The 19,367-nt window shown below is 47.8% G+C and overlaps 1 protein-coding gene across 4 annotated transcripts in view; it reads left to right on the forward strand.

Annotated features, from left to right (window-relative positions):
- The first annotated feature begins 256 nt into the window (after positions 1-256).
- LOC139059270 (cytochrome P450 3A8-like) overlaps positions 257-19,367 on the forward strand; it is a 92,646-nt gene continuing 73,535 nt past the window's right edge. The window contains exons 1-4 of one of the 4 annotated variants that reach the window (XM_070537465.1): positions 257-284; positions 618-965; positions 1,301-1,633; positions 1,759-1,828. The gene's annotated coding sequence lies outside the window, so the exon portion shown is untranslated. The other 3 variants (XM_070537467.1, XM_070537466.1, XM_070537464.1) reach the window with 3 other exon arrangements.

The raw sequence follows: 19,367 nt of genomic DNA on the forward strand, positions 1-19,367 counted from the left end.
GTAGTGCGGCCGAACTTTTCTCGGTTTGTGTCCTTCTGTACACGCTCGCCCACATGAGCCTCATGTGGGCTACGTGGACAGCAGTGAACCAGTGGCCAGCAGCACAATGGAGCGGATTGCGGGGGGCAGCGATGTTGTGCGGCATGCTTATGGAACTTTGTATGCCGCTGTTTCCCGCGGAAGGCTCTGCCCTCCACGGCATTTTCACGGCAGCCTACGGCGCGGGGACCCACCTGACGTTGCTGATGTTTGTGGTGGAGCGGTCGACGCTACCAGGCGCAGACGTAAGTGCTCGGCACTTATCCTTCTGTGGACCAGCCTTTGTCAAAGGCTGGTCCAACCAGTAACGTTGGGTCCACCAGCCGAAACGTCTGTCTCTTCATTTATATATTATCTTTAGAAATAGGATTACTATATTACACCAAGAGAATATATCAGCGAAAGATACCAGAAGGGTTGCTGCATTACGCACTGTTTTGCTACCGTCTGTCAAAACAAGAAGTTAGAACAAGCCTCATTGTTTGGAGAAGCACTTGAAGCCTTTTCGTGATAGACTCAGTTTGGTAATCTAGCACCAATGTGTCAATGTTGTGTTTTAATTTTTTCTTACATTTCAGAAACAGTTCTTCACAACCGTAAGCATGGTTATACAGTGCAGTCAAGTGCCCCAAGTGTTCGTGGCGGCCTTCTTGGTCTGCACCGTCGCGCACGGCAGCCTCATGTGGGTAGTATGGGCCCAAGTAGATCTGTGGCCCCTGGACGCCACAACATGGAGCGAGTCCAGAAGAATCCTAATGAAAGTTGGCGTTTTTATGGAGCTGTTTATGCCATGTATACCCGCCTTCCCGGCAGAGGGCAGCCTGCTGCACTACTTTTTCACATTTGTCTACTGCATGGGCAGCCACCTGACCCTGATGATGTTCTATATTGAAAGACGGACGCTACCGGGTGCGGAAGCTATCGAAGTAAGTGCTCGGCACTTCTACTTCTGTGGACCAGCCTTTGTCAAAGGCTGGTCCACCCAGTAACGTTGGGTCCGCCAGCCGAAACGTCTGTCTCTTCATTTATATATTATCTTTAGAAATAGGATTACTATACTACACCAAGAGAATATATCAGCAAAAGATACCAGAAGGGTTGCTGCATTACGCATTGTTTTGCTACCGTCTGTCAGAACAAGAAGTTAGAACAAGCCTCATTGTTTGGAGAAGCACTTGAAGCCTTTTCGTTATAGACCCAGTTTGGTAATTTAGCACCAATGTGGGTCAATGTTGTGTTTTAATTTTTTCTTACATTTCAGAGGCAGTTTTACACAACGCTGAGCAAGGTAATGGAAGGTAGCGGAGCGGGCGAAGTATTCGCCGTGAGTTTCCTCACCTACACCGTCGCCCACATGAGCCTCATGTGGGTTACCTGGGCACAAGTTAACCAGTGGCCAGCCGCAACGTGGAGCGGCTTGAGGAGAGGAGTGATGTTATGTGGAATGCTCATGGAACTGTCGATGCCGCTACAACCACTGTTCCCTGCCGAAGGCTCCCCCCTCCACGGCATTTTGACAGCAGCGTACAGCACGGGAAGCCACTTGTCGGTGCTGATGTTCGTGATCGAGCGGTCGACTCTACCAGGCGCAGACGTAAGTGCTCGGCACTTATCCTTTTGTGGACCAGCCTTTGTCAAAGGCTGGTCCACCCAGTAACATTGGGTCCACCAGCCAAAACGTCGGTCTCTTCATTTTCGCCTTGCTTCTCTCCTTCTCAGATGCACTACTTAACTGATGCCTATGAAAGGACGATGTCACGACAGACGAGTCATAGGAATGACTATCCAGGTTTGAATATGAGTACAAAAAATCTTTATCAGTTGTGGACAATGTACCATGTTTTGAATTATCTACTACTGTGGTTAACTTAGACGCATTCCACGTCTTCCCATCATTGAGTACAAAAGAGGATGGTCCTATGTGGGCCTTAACTGTACGATGCGTACTGTACTTAAATCCTTTCTTGGCAAGTTTTACTTTGACGGCATCTCCCACCTTGATACGAGTTGCCTGAGCACCTCTACGTTTGTCTACATACTCTTTAGTTTGCCGCTGTCTCTGCGAGACTCTTTCGCGAACTTGAGGAAGAAAACTGTCCTGAACCGCTGTGTGCTTATGCAACCTGAAGTTGCTAATATTTATCTTTGAACGAGGTTGACGCCCATGAAGTAGGAAAGCTGGGGAGAGACTCGTAGCATGTGGCGTAACCCTATAAGAACCCAAGAATTCTGAAATGCTTTTCGAAGCATCTCGACCTTCAAGCCTTGCTACCTGCAGGTGTTCCTTAATGACTCGGTTGAACCTTTCTATTTGACCATTTCCCTGAGGATGATAGTTTGAGGAGAAAAAATGAGCGATTCCCTTTTCCTTTAGGTAATCTTGGAATTGTTTTGAGACAAACTGCGGACAATTGTCTATAACTATAGAGTCCGGCAACCCTTCACAGCTGAAAGCCCAGTCAAGAAGCTTAATGACATCTGTGGAGATGGAATTAATACCATTACTTCTGGCCGTTTTGAGTAGTAATCAACTAGGGTGACTAGATACCTAGGGTAGGACGTGTGTAATGGGCCAATGATGTCCATTCCCAATTTCTGCCAAGGCTCGCTCGGCCATTTGACTGGCTGCAATGGAGCTACATGAGGCTTTGCAGACTTGTCTGCCAGCTTACATACATGACAATGCTTTACATACTGTTCAACAGTACTATCCATCTGGGGCCACCAATAGCGTTCACGAAGAAGCTGCTTGGTATGTAATATACCCTGATGATTTCCATGTGCCAGCTGTAGAAATGTCGGTATTAGAACACTGGGTATTACGACACGATCACCACGCATGAGTAATCCATCTACAAAGGACAATTCTTCATTTAAATGAAAGTAAGCTATTAAAGCATTGTCTATGTTTTTCTTAGAAGGCCAACCCTCTGCTAGGCATTTGCTGTCCTTCTGAAGAGTCTCATCTGTACTCGTTGCAAGTTGCACAGTTTCCTTGTCAACGACCGATGTAACTAAGGATACTATTTCTTCCTCCTGGACTACATTCTGCGAATCGTTTACTGGAAGTCTAGACAAGGCATCAGCTACTAGATTTTCTGATCCTTTGCAATAATCAATCTGAAAGTTGTAATACAGGAGCCTGGCTGACCATATTGAAATGCGAAAAGGTCGACGACCTGAGTCGCCAGTGGACAGTAATGCAACTACTGCTTGATGGTCAGTTCGAAGAATGAAGCGTCTACACCACAGGTAAACATGCCATTTTTCACATGCAAAGCGCTTCACGCTCTCCTACAGAATACTTTCGTTCAGCTACGGACAAAGTTCTAGATGCAAAAGCTAGTTTCTAGCTTGGAACCATACGGTTGTAACGCAGCACCAACACCAACATCAGATGCATCAGTCGTGACTACCACAGGCAATTCAGGGTTGAAAATCTTAATGACAGGGGAACATGTAAGACGAGCTTTCAACTGATTGAAGCTACGTTGCGCATCATCAGACCAAGCAAAATTCTGCCCTTGCCTGAGCATGAGGCGAAGCGGTTCTACAAGTTCTGCATAATGATCAATGAACTTGGCATAGTAACCAGCTAATCCTAAGAAGGATTGCAATGACTTGATATCTGTAGGAGCAGGCGCGTTCAGGATTGCTTTTACCTTGTTCTCTGTAGGCGAAATGCCTTCAGCTGAAATTTTATGGCTTAGAAAAGTCTGTTCTCTCATAGAGAAGACACATTTTTCATTCTGTTTCACACCACTGTTTGAAATGCAAAGCAAGACTTGTCTTAAGTTAGCATCATGCTCAGGTTTTGTCTGACCCCATACCAAAATGTCATCAAGGTAACAGACAACATTCTTACAACTCTGCAAGATTTGTGACATTTTCTGAAACACTGCTGGCGTGCATGCCAAGCCTAAACAGACACGCTTGAACCTGAATAAGCCTTCATGGGTTATGAATGTAGTGAGATCTCTACTATCTTCTTCCAGTAACAGCTGATGATAAGCAGATGCTAGATCCAGCTTAGAAAAATATGTGGCACCATGAAACATTTGTAATAACTTCTACATGCGGCAAAGGATACCCATCAATAACAATTGCCTTATTCGGTTCCCGTAGGTCAGCACAGAGCCGGATGGCTCCATCCTTTTTGCGCACCACGACGAGTGGAGACACCCATTCAGAATCCTCGACACGCTCAATGACGTCGCAGTTCATTTGTCACCTGGTCACGGAGAGCCAGAGGTAGTCTGCGCAACTTTGAAGATACTGGTTTCATACCTTGCCGCCGATGTATTCGCTGCATGAAGTTTTTGACGAGTGCCAACTCGCCACTGAAGAGGTGATCAAAACCCGGAGGCACACCTGTGGGGCTCTGTACTGGAGGAAGCGTAGCCAGGCAGCATGTCAGCGACGTACCGTCGATTTGTATCCCCAAGCGCTGGATGGTGTCAAGACCCAGCAGTGATGTTCCTGTAGACGTGGAACTTGACTGAGCACGACCTTTGAAGAAACTGGACAGTGGCTTGGAAAAGGCCTCGAATGTCGATGCGTTGCCTGGAGGAATTCCTCAAGTCCACTGCTGTTTTTGACAGTCTGTGCTGTCGACCAAAGTGCTTTCCAAAATCCTCAGCAGTCATCAATGAGACAGACGCTCCTGCGTCCACGAGCAGCCGCATGGCGACGTTAACCACAACCGGGACTTGTAAATCCCTTTTAGCTTCCAAAGTTCTCACCATCAAGACAGACGCGTACGTCTGTCCTGCAGAAGTTGAAGACCGTGTCTCTGCGGAAGAGACATGCTGAACAGTACGGGTTTTTCAGCATACTGATGCAAAATGGCCCAACGTGTGGCAGGCGTTGCACTGCCGGTTCCTTGCGGGACAATTCCTGTACGTTGCAATATGCTTTGTGCTGCCACACCGATCACATGAACTACGGTCGAAATTAGGGTCCTTCGCATCCTGTGCTTCATTGCGGGTCCCGGAGGAGCCTCGCGGAAAATGTCGATCATCTGGGCGGCTCCTCGGATGAAGTCGGCCATCTTGGCGGCTCCCCGGAAGAAGTCGGCCATCTTCATGGCCTCCCGGGCTACGTCGGCCATCTTGGCAGTTCCCCGGAAGAAGTCGGCCATCTTGGCTCGTTGACGGAGCGCCAAGTTGAGCTGCCTCGATTCTTTGTATTTTTTTCGGAGTCGAACGCGCGGTTCGCTCGATGCAGGGCTTCTAACGAGCGTCCAATTTCTTCTGCCTTGTCCAGGGACAGGGTTGCGCCATGAGCCAATAACTTTTCGCGAACGCTGACGTTCGCTACCTTATGTATTATTTGGTCTCGGACGCGCTCGTTGTAGGTTGTGCCGAAGTTGCACTGTACCGCCTTCTCCCTCGAACTGCCTTCGACTGGTGAATTCGTGCCTCTCCGCCAGAACATTTGTTGACGCGGCGAACAGCCGGTCAAGCCGCTGCCAGAGTTTCTGGAACTCTGTGACGCTGGCGGGACCGCATCACTTGACGTTGACGCTGCGCTGGTTGACTGCCTTGCTGCTTCCTGCTCCTCGTCTGCAAAGTGCTTTCGTTGTCCCTCACGCCCGAGAGCGCTGACGAGCGCGGTCGCGCGTCCGTCCAGTCGCCACCGCCGGCTGCTTCAAGGTGGGCCTGAAAATTTTTTTTTCCATCGATACCACGGAATTAACGGAGGCCCAGGCACTTCAAGAAAAACGGGAAGGTTCGCCGTAAAAGCCATGCCGGGTAGCGTGCAGGAGACAGTGCAGGAGGCAAGCCGGAACTCGCAGCAGGAATGGGCAAGAAAGAACAAAGGGGGCGAGAAGGCCTAGGCTCGGAAGCCTCGCGACGCCAAATGCGTCGGCGGCGTTTGCAGGCCGTGCAGACACGTAAAGGACGCTTCACTTACGAAGCTCGTTGGTTTCCCGGGGCTTCGGTCGGAACCGCAGAGGGAATCCCATCCTCGTCGCCAAGAGAGAGAGAGAGAAAAAAACTGGCTGTGGCTTAGCTAAGGTTAAACCCAGGATGCGAAGCATACTAGCCTTTATTTTAACGCGACAGCGTTAAGGAGCTCGTGTCACAGAAAAGCCGGTGTCGTCGGCGTCGGCTCAGGCGTGCGGCATGGTGCGGCGCTTGCTCAGGCGCACATTTCGTTGTCGCGCGGAACGCTGCGTTGCTCGACGCTCACCGCGTCCGATGCGGGGCGCGTAGTCGCTGCGCCGTAGCAAAGCCACCTAGAAACAGTCTCTGTAGCACGCCGCAACCTTCGCTTCTCATTCCAACGAGCAGCTCTGTCTCCAGGAGGCCTCACCCCTCGTGAGTGTCTAGCTAGAGGCAAACGCAGCTGCTTATATACCGCCGCGACGCCGCGAGCACTTTTTTTTCTTTCTCTATAGACGAGCGCACGCCAAGTTTCGCCCGAGACGCCAGCGCTCGTTTCTCCCCTGGCGGCACGGTTTCCAATCCTCCGGGGGTTTGCTTCCGCCGGTTCCCTTCGCTCGCGCTGAGCCAGAGGAGGCCAGGCTGAGCGCGCGCTGCACGAGAGAAGGCTTTCTCGCGCGCGCTGCACGCGAGAAGGTGTAGGTTTCCGTCGCCGCTTCCCTTCGCGGTCGCGCCCGCGTTCAGTTCGCGCTGCGCGCGAAACGTCTCTTGTTTGCGACGGCGCCTCTTCGGATGACCGGAAATTATTATTGTGTTGTTAACTGTCACGACAGCAATGTAAACATGAAAAGGTTGATGCCACCAGTGAAATTATACCGATTCACAAGAAAATGGTACGAAAGAAGCAGACGACAGACATGGATTACTGCGGTGCGCCGAGCGAAGTAAACATCTGGCAAACGAAGCGAGATCGTTTATTGATCACTCCTGAGTGTATGACGGTTTCTATATCTAACCCACGTGAAATTAATAATTACTCGGTACATAATCCTTTTATTCATACAAAAACTTTAAGTTCAACGAGTGCTTGTCCTGTCTTCTTTCTCGTGTTTCGTTTGTGTGTGCGCTGTCTGAGAATGGAAACCACGTCTGTTGTATGCGCTAGCAGTGGCCGAAGTTCACGCGTGCCGAGAAATTGAATATGTGCATGATGCATTGAACATGACCGGAGTTCATTCCCGCTTCACCACTGCACCGATAGATGGGGTTACTGGACGATACACACCCGCGTCTTGGTCGCGCCGGCATTGCTGAAGCAGGAATGATTAATAATACTTTCAACTTCCGTCTCTTGAGTACTGTTAAAAAATGACCAAGCTGTCTACATTGCTGCCTCTATTCCATATTGTAGGGGACGTACTAGTTAAAGTTGTGTGCGCATGTCGTACTTGTGCTATGCAGCGATATATCTTGTTTATTTCCGCACAATGTCGATAGAAGTCCGTTGTCGCCATCAGAGACAACACGGATTTGTAGCAAACATAATGTGAGAAACTGCAAAAATGACTTTAGCTCGTAGGTGCCGTATGTGTGTGCCGCATCGTATGTGCTGACGATTTTTCCGGCGGCACATACGATGTCGTTTCCAATTACCTGCTCAGCGTCCCTTACATGGTTAAGCAGACGCTGCCCTTTCGCCGCATTGCAGCCATAAAAATAATCGTCAAGCGTACCGATCTTCTTAAAGGCAAATATAGCGTGTGCAGTTTGTTTCACACTAAGGGGAAAACTCGGAACGTATTGCATCGCGATGCGGCAAGCAATGGAGTCGTGCGGCGGCAGCAGCTCGAGCAGGCGCACACGCTTGAGGGGCGGTGTCGTGATCTGCGTCGTCTGCTATGGCGGCGCGCGCTGGCCGCATTTTCGGGAAGCGTGGTACTGTCAGGGGCAGTGCACCGATTTCATCGGTACTGCGGGAACTGAGCTGATGTTCTTTACTAAACGTTGTGCGTCGCCACACTCTGATCCTTCACTGGCGCTAATGGAGTTCCACAAACGTCTTTTGACAACATGGTTCATTTGTAATTTCGAAGGGCCGGAGTACTGAGCGTGTGCACGTATATTTCTTCACTGTGTGTGCTACCGTAATGAGCAGCGACGAAACGCACCAAGATGTGCGCGCAACGTGCTCAGTCTTTGTTTGACTCGAAAGGAAAACAAAGCACTCAACAATGGGAGTCGAACACGGTGAAACAAACGGACACGATTAAATGAACGTTTTAGGTTCAGACAATGAGCTGGAAGTGATTTTTCTCGATAATCATTCGCTACACCAGACAGACCCTGCCCGCCGGTGGGGAATTGGACACGTCACGCTCGGAACTTCAGTTAGTATCTCGTCATGTCCCCAGCGGCAGCGATGACAGCGCTCATCCTGGAAGGCAGTGAAGTGTAGAATGACTTGATCAGGGATGTGTTCATTCGCTGCACGTCTCAGTCACTGACGATGGTGGATCGAAGCCTATCCTTGGGCGACTGATAGAGGGGACGTTGCGCCAGCGATACTTTCAACGAGCCCCAGACATTTTAAATGATGTTGGCGCCCGGGGATTGAGGCGGCCGCTCCAAGAGAGTGACTGCGCGCTCTTCTAGCAGTTCTTGCACAGCACGAGCAGTGTGGATCGGCGTCCTATCGCGTTAGAATATATAGTCGCCTTCCAGAAACGGGCCGTCAAGAATGTATGGAATCTGTACGTCGTCTATGACTGCCATGCAGCGATGAACTTACATTCGAGGCGTATCAGTGGGCGTCGCGCAACGCTTAGCAAAGAATACCGGCTCCTTTCACGCAGTAACGATGTGATCAGCGCCCTGCACCTGACAGTAGAACGTTTCTCGACAATGCGGCCAGCGTGCGCCGCCGTAGCAGACGACGCCGTTCAAGATCCCGCCCCTCGAGCATCTGCGCGAGCTGCTGCGCTTCGAGTTTTCCCCTAAATGTGAGAGAGACTGTACACCGCCCTCCGAAGGAAATGTCCACGCGCACACACCGCGCGCGGCGCGAAACGTGCCCAAACACGCGCAGTGCAGGAGGCAATCAAGGCGGCGCGAACGAGAGATGGGAGAAGAGCACCACCGCTAATAGAATTTTGCTCCGCATGCGGCGCTCTCAACGCCGGCGCAGCAGCGCCGCTCTCGGTGCCGTTTTTGTCTATGCCGCGAGCGACGGCGCTAGTTGGAGCCTCGTTTCTCCGCTGTCGTGACGTCACGGTGTCACGTGGTATTGAAGGCGACACCGCCGCGCTTGAGGAGCTGGGTTGAGCTCTCGTAATATGCTTCGCATAAAAATAGTCGCCATGTGTCGGCAGCGGCAGGCAAGTGGGTTGGCAAATGATGCCTGCATTACAAGGAACGTAGAAACAAGTGCGCTTCACTTGGCATACATCTTTATGTTCAGAAGAGGCCATTTCGCTGCTTCTTTTTACATCTTGGTTCAGGCTTCTGAAAGTTCTTCTGGGTCTGAGAATACAGTTTGTACTCCCTACTGTGAGCCTGTATCTTTTAGTCCATGCAAATACAGGCTCACATTAGGGAGCACAAAATGTATTCTGAGCCCAAGAACTTTCAGAAGCTGACACCAAGGTGTAAAAAGAAGTAGTGAAGCGCTCTCTTCTAAACATAAAGATGTATGCCAAGTGAAGCACACTTGGTTCTACATTCCTTGCGACTGGTTAACCTCCCGGCCTTTCCTCTCTCTGTCTCTCTCATTAGCCATGCGAAAATTGGCGCACATGCGAAATGATGCCAAGCTTTTTTCTTGTGTTGTTTGACTGTATGTGCAGCTTATTGCCGTTCACGATGACAGTTGCTATTAGTCTGTTACATGCGCTAATTATGACATGGCTGTACCCAGCCTGACGATATGATCAGAACTTTTCCCGCCATGTCATTATCAACGCATGTGACAGATTAATAGCAGCCGAAAAGGACAGTGGGTTGTGTAAACCATCGAATGTAAGAATAACACGGTGTCTACCAACCGAGAATCTCGGGGATTTTGAGTAGTCTGGAAGAACTCTGGGAAAACCCAGGGAATTTTGTGCGTCTATCAGGGAAAATTCGCTGTAATTTTATTGAAAGAGAACGAAGGTTGCTTTATTGCGGACTCGAGTAACGGAGAGGAATCGTAATGAATTGTCTTGGACGCCGTGTCGTCGGCTGGAGGAGTTGCCAGTGTACAATCAAAACCACCCACTTTCCGGACGCCCGATAATTCTGACGGCTTTGCGGCACCACCACGTAACCGCTAGAGTCAATGTATAAGAACGTCTAGAATTTCGGATGTAAGAACCCCTCGCCTTCCAAATTTCCCGAATGTTTGTCGTCATTAATCAAAGCCACCATCGTTGCCATTTTGATTACCTCGCCGCCTCGACCCGGCGTTCTCACACGCAGATCCGCTGGCAACCGTAGCCACCACCGCGGCAACACTAGGCCTAGCTGCTTCGACGTTCGCTGTTGAGCTTCTTGCCGTTCGATGCAGTGTTTTTAATTGAAAGAAATCTCCGCTGTCAGCTATGGCACCGACTCCGCCCTTGTGTCCCTCGCGATTGGCCTCCAAGCTCGGAAAGCACGGCGCGTTGCATAGTGCCGGTTCCCGAAAGTTAGGTTCGCCTCAATAGAGCGATGTTACGCTATGAAGCATACACGAAAGTATTTGCGGTGAAGCATGACAAACGTGGGAAGAGGCAATTGTCACGGGACATAGTATGCATTCCTTAATTATACATGCGTGCACCCGCCATTTCTTGTTGCAGTACGAGCACTGATATGATGCCTGATAAGTGCGCTGGCAGGCCTTCAGAGCTTTTTCGGATGTGCCTGTGGCGATTTGAGGCTTTAAGGGCAGTAAAAGATAGGCATTTATTTTTTCGAACTGGCCGATTTTCGAACGTTTCGCGCCCCATAGGGAGACCGAAGTACAACTCTCCAAGAGGATGCATCAAATGGTCCGTGTAGCGAGCGTGCAGCGGAAGGAGGACAAGAACACAGGACCTATGCATTAGGTCCATTAATGCATTAATCAGAAGAATAAGAATGGGCTGGGGTGCGTTTGGCAGGCATTCTCAGATCATGAAGAGCAGGTTGCCATTATCCCTCAAGAGAAAAGTGTATGATAGCTGTGTCTTACCAGTACTCACCTACGGGGCAGAAACCTGGAGGCTTACGAAAAGGGTTCTGCTCAAATTGAGGACGACGCAACGAGCTATGGAAAGAAGAATGAAGGGTGTAACATTAAAAGATAAGAAAAGAGCAGATGGGTGAGGGAACAAACACGAGCTAATGACATCTTAGTTGAAATCAAGAAAAAGAAATGGGCATGGGCAGGACATGTAATGAGGAGGGAAGATAACCGATGGTCATTAAGGGTTACGGACTCGATTCCAAGGGAAGGGAAGCGTTGCAGGGGGCGGCAGAAAGTTAGGTGGGCGGATGAGATTAAGGTTGCAGGGACGACATGGCCACAATTAGTACATGACCCGCGTTGTTGTAGAAGTATGGGAGAGGCCTTTGCCCTGCAGTGGGCGTAACCAGGCTGATGATGATGATGATGCATTAAAGAATGAACGGGAAAGGAAGCATGCCGCCGCTTCTTTGAGGAGCTTGAGCTCAAAAAACAAAGTGTTGACATACGCCGAGATGCAGGTGTCCCTCATCCAGTCCAAAATAATCTCTTTAAAGCAGGGAAACGCAACATTGAGGCGTTGTGCGCCGCTCAATGTCGGGACAGTTGAGGTTGACTAATTACCAGCTGTTGCGAGAGAATGTCACTTGTGACAAAGTTCGGGCCTCATACCAATGAGCTCGCTATCAGTTGATAGAAATAGCTCACATTCTAAAATATTTGCTTTTGCATGCATCTCCTTTTTATTCGTATTTGAGAATGTTCGACTCGATTTGCAATGGGCATTACCATTATTTTCGAATTTATTTCATTCGCTCTGCGTTTTACTAACCCTTGCCTTCTGTTTTCTTTTGGAATAAAATAAACACTACTTACTATCCAAACTACATGTAGTCGTTTTTTTTTTTTTTGTAGAGTGTGACAGCGTCAGGCGACGTGGTGTCAGCGCCTCTTGACATGAAACAAAGTTCTGTGTCACTCAGGGAAAAGCTGGAAAACTCAGGAAATTTGGCAATGTCAACTTGGTAGACACCCTGAAGAAGAATAACTGTATTGGAAGGCCCGGCGAGTTATTCTAGGCTTGGGAAAATATCCCCGCCTAGGCGTCGGCCACGAGAACCCCCCCCCCCTCCCAGAAAAAAAGCAGAAAAGGAAAAGCTGGAGAAGGAGATCTGGCATGGTACTCTGTTAGTGAAGCAGATCGAATGAGTGCAGGTAATTTGTGTTGTTTCCATCAGATACCTAGATGTTAGGGATCTTGAGCATACGTACAATACATGCAAAGGTCACAGAGTCGGCTTTCACGTATCGTTTCGTGTTATATGTAAATATCATTTTGGCTTTCATAGAGAGCTAACCTTAATTTCGCTGCACAGTGTCCTCTTGTTAACATTGGTTAATATCAAAATAACATTTTACTCGTTCATGAAGCGTGTATTCGTGTTCTTTACCTCTTCCTTAATCGGCTCTCGGACCTCTTATACCGGTATGTCAATAATGGAACAATGACGTTTGCTGACGTCGTATGAACTTGCAGGGTGGGACTCCAGCGCCAGTTGTGCAATTTTGACACAAACGCAAATTCCTGCTTCAAACTGCCCCAAACACAGAAGATTGATCGAAATTGCGCCACGTTGCCCCAGAACGCCTTCCGCATGTGTGCTGCGGCAGTGGCCGCGAACATCACCGTCGATTACGATATCCCCTAATGCGAAATTTGAACGCAGCTGTATACGTGTTTTCATTTTGCGATATGCTGACTAGCGCAGACGATCTGTCTCGTGCAGCAGTTTGCAGACGGAGCAAAATGCGGCGCAACTGCCTCGCAAGCCGTGACGCTTGGGCGCGATTCACTGCAACCGCCGCTAATAGACCTCCGCTGATGCAGCGCTGTTTCCTTACAGACGACGTGCGATACTCTGGCGCCATCACGCAGCCATCGTCGCCGCACAGCCCGTCTTGTGCGACACTATGCTTTTCTTCTCACGCTTCTGCGACACTCTCCCCCTCCGTTTTCCACTTCATGGTTCCGCTGCGCCCTCCTCCTCCGCTTTCCTCCTCGCGCTCTCATCGCTATCGCCTTCTTTCATCCGCGTTCCACGTTCGCTATTTAATCCTTTTCCTGTGCTCGTTCGCTCGGTTACGGGGACGCCGAGGGACGACGTCGACACTCGGCCACAGGAACGGACGCCCAAGAGCTGCGCTCTGAAACAGTGCAGTCGTTCACATTCCGCACACCGCGCGATGGCGCCTCCCGCGCAGTTTCTCGTAATTTTGGCGCTTGTAACACTGGTCTTTTCGGCGCTTCCGGCAAGTGGCCGGCGCGCATGCGGCCGCTCCTGGTTGTTTTCGCTGCTGTCGGAACGGCCAGGACGGCGGTATTTAGAATGTACTAGAATCAAAGAGGTTAAATGATTGGAACACGGTTGAGTGGACTGAGTGGCGCTGCGCTCCCTAGCTGAGACGCAAAACAACGAAAAGTAGGCTGAGGGCGCTGTGAGCGAACTAGATATTAGGGAGGCCCGTGCTTTAGCCGGTTCAGCGGGCGGGTGTCCCAGTCCCCAGGGCTGGTATAACATCAAACTATTCCAATCTGTCTTTGCGCTCGTATGGGCGAGGCCTCAGCCATTTTGACCTATTGCGATGGGCTAATGGCGAATTTGGCGTAATAACAGCGGAATAGTTTTAGATTATACGAGCCCAGGGTCGACTGCGGCTCTCTGGGTCTGCGGTGACATATGGTGAACCAGAAATTATGTTACCTTGTCGATTGACCGCGTAATTTGAACATTTCCCGCTATCATGAGCGTTGGCCCGGGAATATATAGTTCGATCGTAGTGCAACCGATCTTTTTTGGCTCTGCAGGAAAGCATGCGCCGTGCCGCCGCTCGACCCACTCTTCCATATTCTAGTAGTCTACAAAGCCCACTTCTACCGCCCCGCATTCTGATTAGCTTGCGGCAAAGCGAAACTATTTCTATATTATGTAGAAATAGCTTTGAATAAACCACAGTATACGTCATAACTGTGGCTTCTCCGTACGCTCTGCTGGTGAAACGAATTTCCAGGCACTTCACCCACACTGTCGAGACAAGCTGTCAAGCGCTTTTTAGTCCAAAAAAGGACGCCCCAGCTCATGCGCGAAGAAGTAGAAGAACAGGGAAGATGATGATAGCTATTTACAAATGAAAGCGATGAAGTACGTTAGTTATGCTTACAGTATATATAAAGATGTCTTGGGCTACATTTCGAAAATTCGGACTCACTATTGCAGAATGCGTTTTTTAAGGCGAAAGCCTTTGGTGGCTGATGGGTCGAAAATTTGACCGTCCAGCATTACAGCACCAAAATTCAATGGCACCAAAATTGGGGGTCGAACCCTCGACCTTTGATGGCTACCACTAATTTAATATCTACAGGCACTATTACTAAAATGTGCATGCACTAGACTGTATCAATATCAGGGGAATATGTTACAAAATTAACCAACGCCTTAGCGTTGGTTAAGGCAGTTGAAGCACAGCGCTCGTGTTGGTTTAAGGATAATGGGGCTTTACGTGCCAAAACCACGATATATGATTATGATGCACGCCGTAGGGTGGCACTCCGGATTAATTTTGGCCACCTGGGGTTCTTTAACGAGCACATACATCTCAGTACACGGGTGTTCTTTTAAGGAGTTTCTGGCAACGTACAGTGAGGTGCTTGGTCACTATAGGAAAGAACGAAGAAAATATCCGCAACCCCACGGGCGCCTAGACAGGTCCCAGGCGGTCGACCTGAGACGGTTGCAGATGGGCACTTTCACCAACCCCTCCCACCTGCACCGCCTGTGGCCCGCGCTGCACCCGTCGCCCGGCTGCCCGTGGTGCGAGCACGAACGGGCCGGTATGGCCCATGTGCTTTTATATATATATATATATATATATATATATATATATATATATATATATATATATATATATATATATATATATATATATATATATATATATATTTTTTTTTTCAAATACTGTTGGCCGTCTTGGCCGTAACAGGGTGGGTACAGCAAGTTTGCACATAGCGTAAAAAATGTGAACACTTTACAAACGTAAATAGGACATGAAGCAGCGAATGTTGGAAATACAATGCAAAACAAATAACGAAATACAATAGTTTGGCTTAGAGATACATGATTCTAACATTGTGTCAGTGATATTGGAAGCAGCATAAAAGAAAGACTATTGTGTGTATTTCTAGAATAGTGTGACAATGTTTGCACGGCACTACTAAAATTCAATTTCATAAAAGGTTTTTAAGCGTTCCTCAAAGATTTTAATGCTACTCGACTGCAAAACAGACGCCGGCAAACTGTTTCATTCCTTGATCGTTCGCGAAAAAAATGAACAAGCGTACATGTCCAGATATGCTTTTGGAATTGAGAACATGCAATGATTGCTTGACCTGACGTTTCTAGCCTGCCTGGGAGCAAGCTAGGGTGTGGTTTTAATATTGAACTGGCCTTTTGATAACAAAAAAAGAAATTTAAGTCTAGCCAACTTCCGCCGTTGAGCCAGTGGAGGCAAATCAAGCAACCGAAGCATTTCGGAAACAGAGTCAGTACGATAATACCGGGAAAGAATGAATCTTGCAGATTTTCTCTGTATCTTCTCAATGCGGTTTATTAAGCCTGATCGAAACGGATCCCAAATGACTCTGGCATACTCTAACGTTGGTCTAATGTAAGTTAAATATGCAAGTAGTTTGACGGGTGTCGTTGCTAGCTTTAATTTTCGGCGAGGGAACCATAACTTTTTTTCTGCAGATCCACAAATTCTGTCTATGTGTGATTTCCAACTTAAGTCTTTCGAAATTGTTAAAACTAGGTATTTTATCGTTTCAGCTTTGGTTAGAATTGTTGAGTTCATCTCATAATTACACTCAATACCATGCTTTGTCTTGTTTGTGACTCTGAGCGGGACTAATTTAGACTCGTTAATTTTCATTTTACTTTTTGCGGCCCAGACTTCTACAGCTTTAAGGGCTTGACTAAGTGACGTCTGATCGTTTTGGTTATTGATTTCACGATATAATAAACAATCATCTGCAAATAACCGCATAGTTATCTCGTTACTTATGTTATGAGCAATATCATTTATGTAAACTAGAAAAAGAAGTGGTCCTAGAACGGATCCCCGTGGAACGCCTGAGGTTATTTTTAATTGGTTAGATTTGTTACCATTTATTTCAGTGTATTGTGTCCGATCTGTAAGATATGAGCGGATCCACATAACAACATCATAATTTATATTCATTTCCATCAGTTTTTTAATTAATCCATTATATACGACCAGATCGAAAGCCTTCGAGTAATCTGAAAATATAGCGTCGACCTGCTTTCTATTGTTCAAGGAAGCTGAAAAATCGTTGATCGTTTCTATCAACTCTGTGACAGTCGAAAGGTGCTGTCGAAATCCATGCTGGTTGGGAAAAAAAAAGCTTTCTTCTCTTCAAGGTAGGTGTAGATTGACTTTGAAACTATGCGTTCAAGTAGCTTGCAGCATACACACGTGAGTGAAATTGGCCGATAGTTTCCAATATGTTGCCTTTCACCAGACTTGTGAACCGGAACCACTTTTGTGACCAGCCAGTCATCTGGGACCCGTTTTTGTTTCAGCGAAGAATTAAAAATCATCTCTAGATAGTGAGCTACCCATTCCGCATACATGCGCAGAAAGGCATTTGGTATGCCGTCTGGACCTACAGATTTCTTATCGTTAATTTTAAGCAAAAGAGGTACAATGCCTTCATGCGAAACCTGAATATTAGGCATTGGTGATGTGTACGAGGATTCTAGAGAGAGGGGAGAAAGACCATCTGCAGAAATGTCAGTAAAGACAGATCGAAAAACATCATTAAAACATACTGCCATACGCGAGTTGTCCGACACAAGTTCACCATTAGCGACAATGACACTTGGACCTTCGTTATTATGCGACAAATGGCGCCAAAAACGGTGCGGATCGTGCTTCATAAAATTAGTTAATGTCACATCATAGTAATTTGTTTTAGCAGCTGCCATATTTGCGCGCAATATAGAGCTTAGCGCCGAAATTTTATTATGATCTTTTTCTGACTTCTGTCTCTCACGGTTCATTTTCTGCTTTAAATGTATAATTTCGCGGGTTGTCCACGGGTTACATTTATTTTTTTTTCTTCCGAGTTGGCACAAATCTGTTTATGCAGTAAAAAAACGATATCTTTAAACGCAATCCACATCGAATTGACGTCATCCGTCGAAGTGAATTCATCAAAACACAGCGAAAGATGATCAATAATACTTGTGTCATCGGCTGTATCGAAGCACAGAACATGGGTAGTACTGCCAGCCTTCGGGTATACAGCGGTAGACTTGATCTCCACATAAACTAGCTTATGATCCGAGAGGCCGGTTTCAACCGATGCGTCATAGTCTTCAAATCGCCAGTCTAGAAACACCAAGTCTAATACAGATCTTGATTTCCCAACTACGCGTGTGCACTCATGAACTACCTGTTGTAAATCCTTACTGAAAGCTATTTCTAGAAGTAGTTCACAATGGGCATGTTCGCGAGGCTGAACGCTAAGCGTGGACCAATCAATCCCTGGCAAGTTGAAATCCCCAGCAATCATTATGCGACAGCTGCGCCTTTTAAAGCTTTCTAAGTAAAGCTGCATATCTTCAAGATAGGAAATGGGTGATTTAGGCGGTCTATAAACAGTTCCAAGAATTGTCCTTGTTTTATCTAGCTTAATTTCACACCAGATGCTTTCATGTGTTGGAATACCAGTAATTTGCACACAGTCAATATCAGCCTTGAATACAATAACAACTCCGCCCCCACGAGCATCGCGGCCTCTTCGTATGATTTTATAATTAGGTGGTAGAAGCCCTTGGTCTTGTATTTCGGGTCGCAGCCACGTTTCGGTTATTGTAAGCACATGAGGGTCGTAATTAGCCAGGATGTATTCTAAGTCTCCAATTTTTACTAAACTTCTAGCGTTCAAATCGATCAAGCGGAAGGCATTCGAATCACATTTTTTGTTCCGTCAGTCACCCCTCCCAGCAGTAGGGCGTCTGTTAGGTTACGGAACCTTCACACGGCTGCGCTTTGATTGATCCCACCTGTACACGTCAGAGTCCACATGTAGTTCGTCGTAATTCAGGCTCACGCGATGCCCGTCCTCCCTTTCTTGTTTCGCGGAATACCAGAGCATTTTACGCTTTTTCGGCGTTTCTTTTGAAAAATCATCATAAATGGAGAATGCCATTTCTGGGAATGCCAACGCCACGTGGAACAAGGACAAAGAGGAAGGGGGAACACAACAGCAGAATCCTCTGAAGCGGGGCGCCTCGCTGAGAGATGGCAAGCCGCCCTCCTCAGCGAGGCACCCGAAGACCAGGAGTGGGCCGTCCAGCGGGCCAGGGCCGTTGCCGAGGATCTCGAAAGATTTTCCTCGGGTGATGGACCCCTGGCAGCTTATAGCCCCGGGCACCAACATCAATAACCGTTGGACAAATAAAGTTTATTCCTATCCTATCCTTGCATTTGGCCCCCATTGAAATGCGGCCGCCGTGGCCCGGATCTGATCCCGCGACCTCGTGCTTAGCAACGCAACACCAAAGCACTTATGTTGGTTTATCCTGTGTTCCGTTCTGCTTTCGAAGTGCGCTGCTATATTCCATTATTCCACCATAATTCAGAGTGGCCTGCTCCAAACTGCTTCAAAACGATATTTAGTCTGCTACAAGCTGCTCCAAAAGCAATTTTGCGGGCTCCAAACTGCTCCAAAAGGTAATTTTACTTGCTCCAAAAATTGCTCCAAAATGTCTTTGGGGAGTCCCACCCCTCAACTTGCGTCAAAACATGTCACACGTCTACACGTCGCTGCGTATCTTTCTATGCCTAAAGTAAGCGCCTTGACGTCAAGAAGATAAAATGTGTAAGCCAATATAGCAAGGAGGTTATATGGCCAATACAAGAATAGAAAATGCCTTAACTTTTTTTCTCACTGTTTTCATGCGTATAATGCGAAGCGCGTTGAAGGTTTTCTCAGAGTCATTGTGGTTACATATGATGGACATGCAATGTTTAGCGTATGTTGAATAATTACTGCCTTTGCAGTAAAGTTATTTAAAGCGCTCTAATGCGCTATAGGCATGTTTTGTGAACCGCGTACAATGTATGTCCATTTCCCTAAGGAACTGATGACGGCACCGATCTGATATTTGGTG

This window comes from Dermacentor albipictus, chromosome 4, assembly GCF_038994185.2.
Source record: "Dermacentor albipictus isolate Rhodes 1998 colony chromosome 4, USDA_Dalb.pri_finalv2, whole genome shotgun sequence".
Taxonomy (NCBI): domain Eukaryota; kingdom Metazoa; phylum Arthropoda; class Arachnida; order Ixodida; family Ixodidae; genus Dermacentor; species Dermacentor albipictus.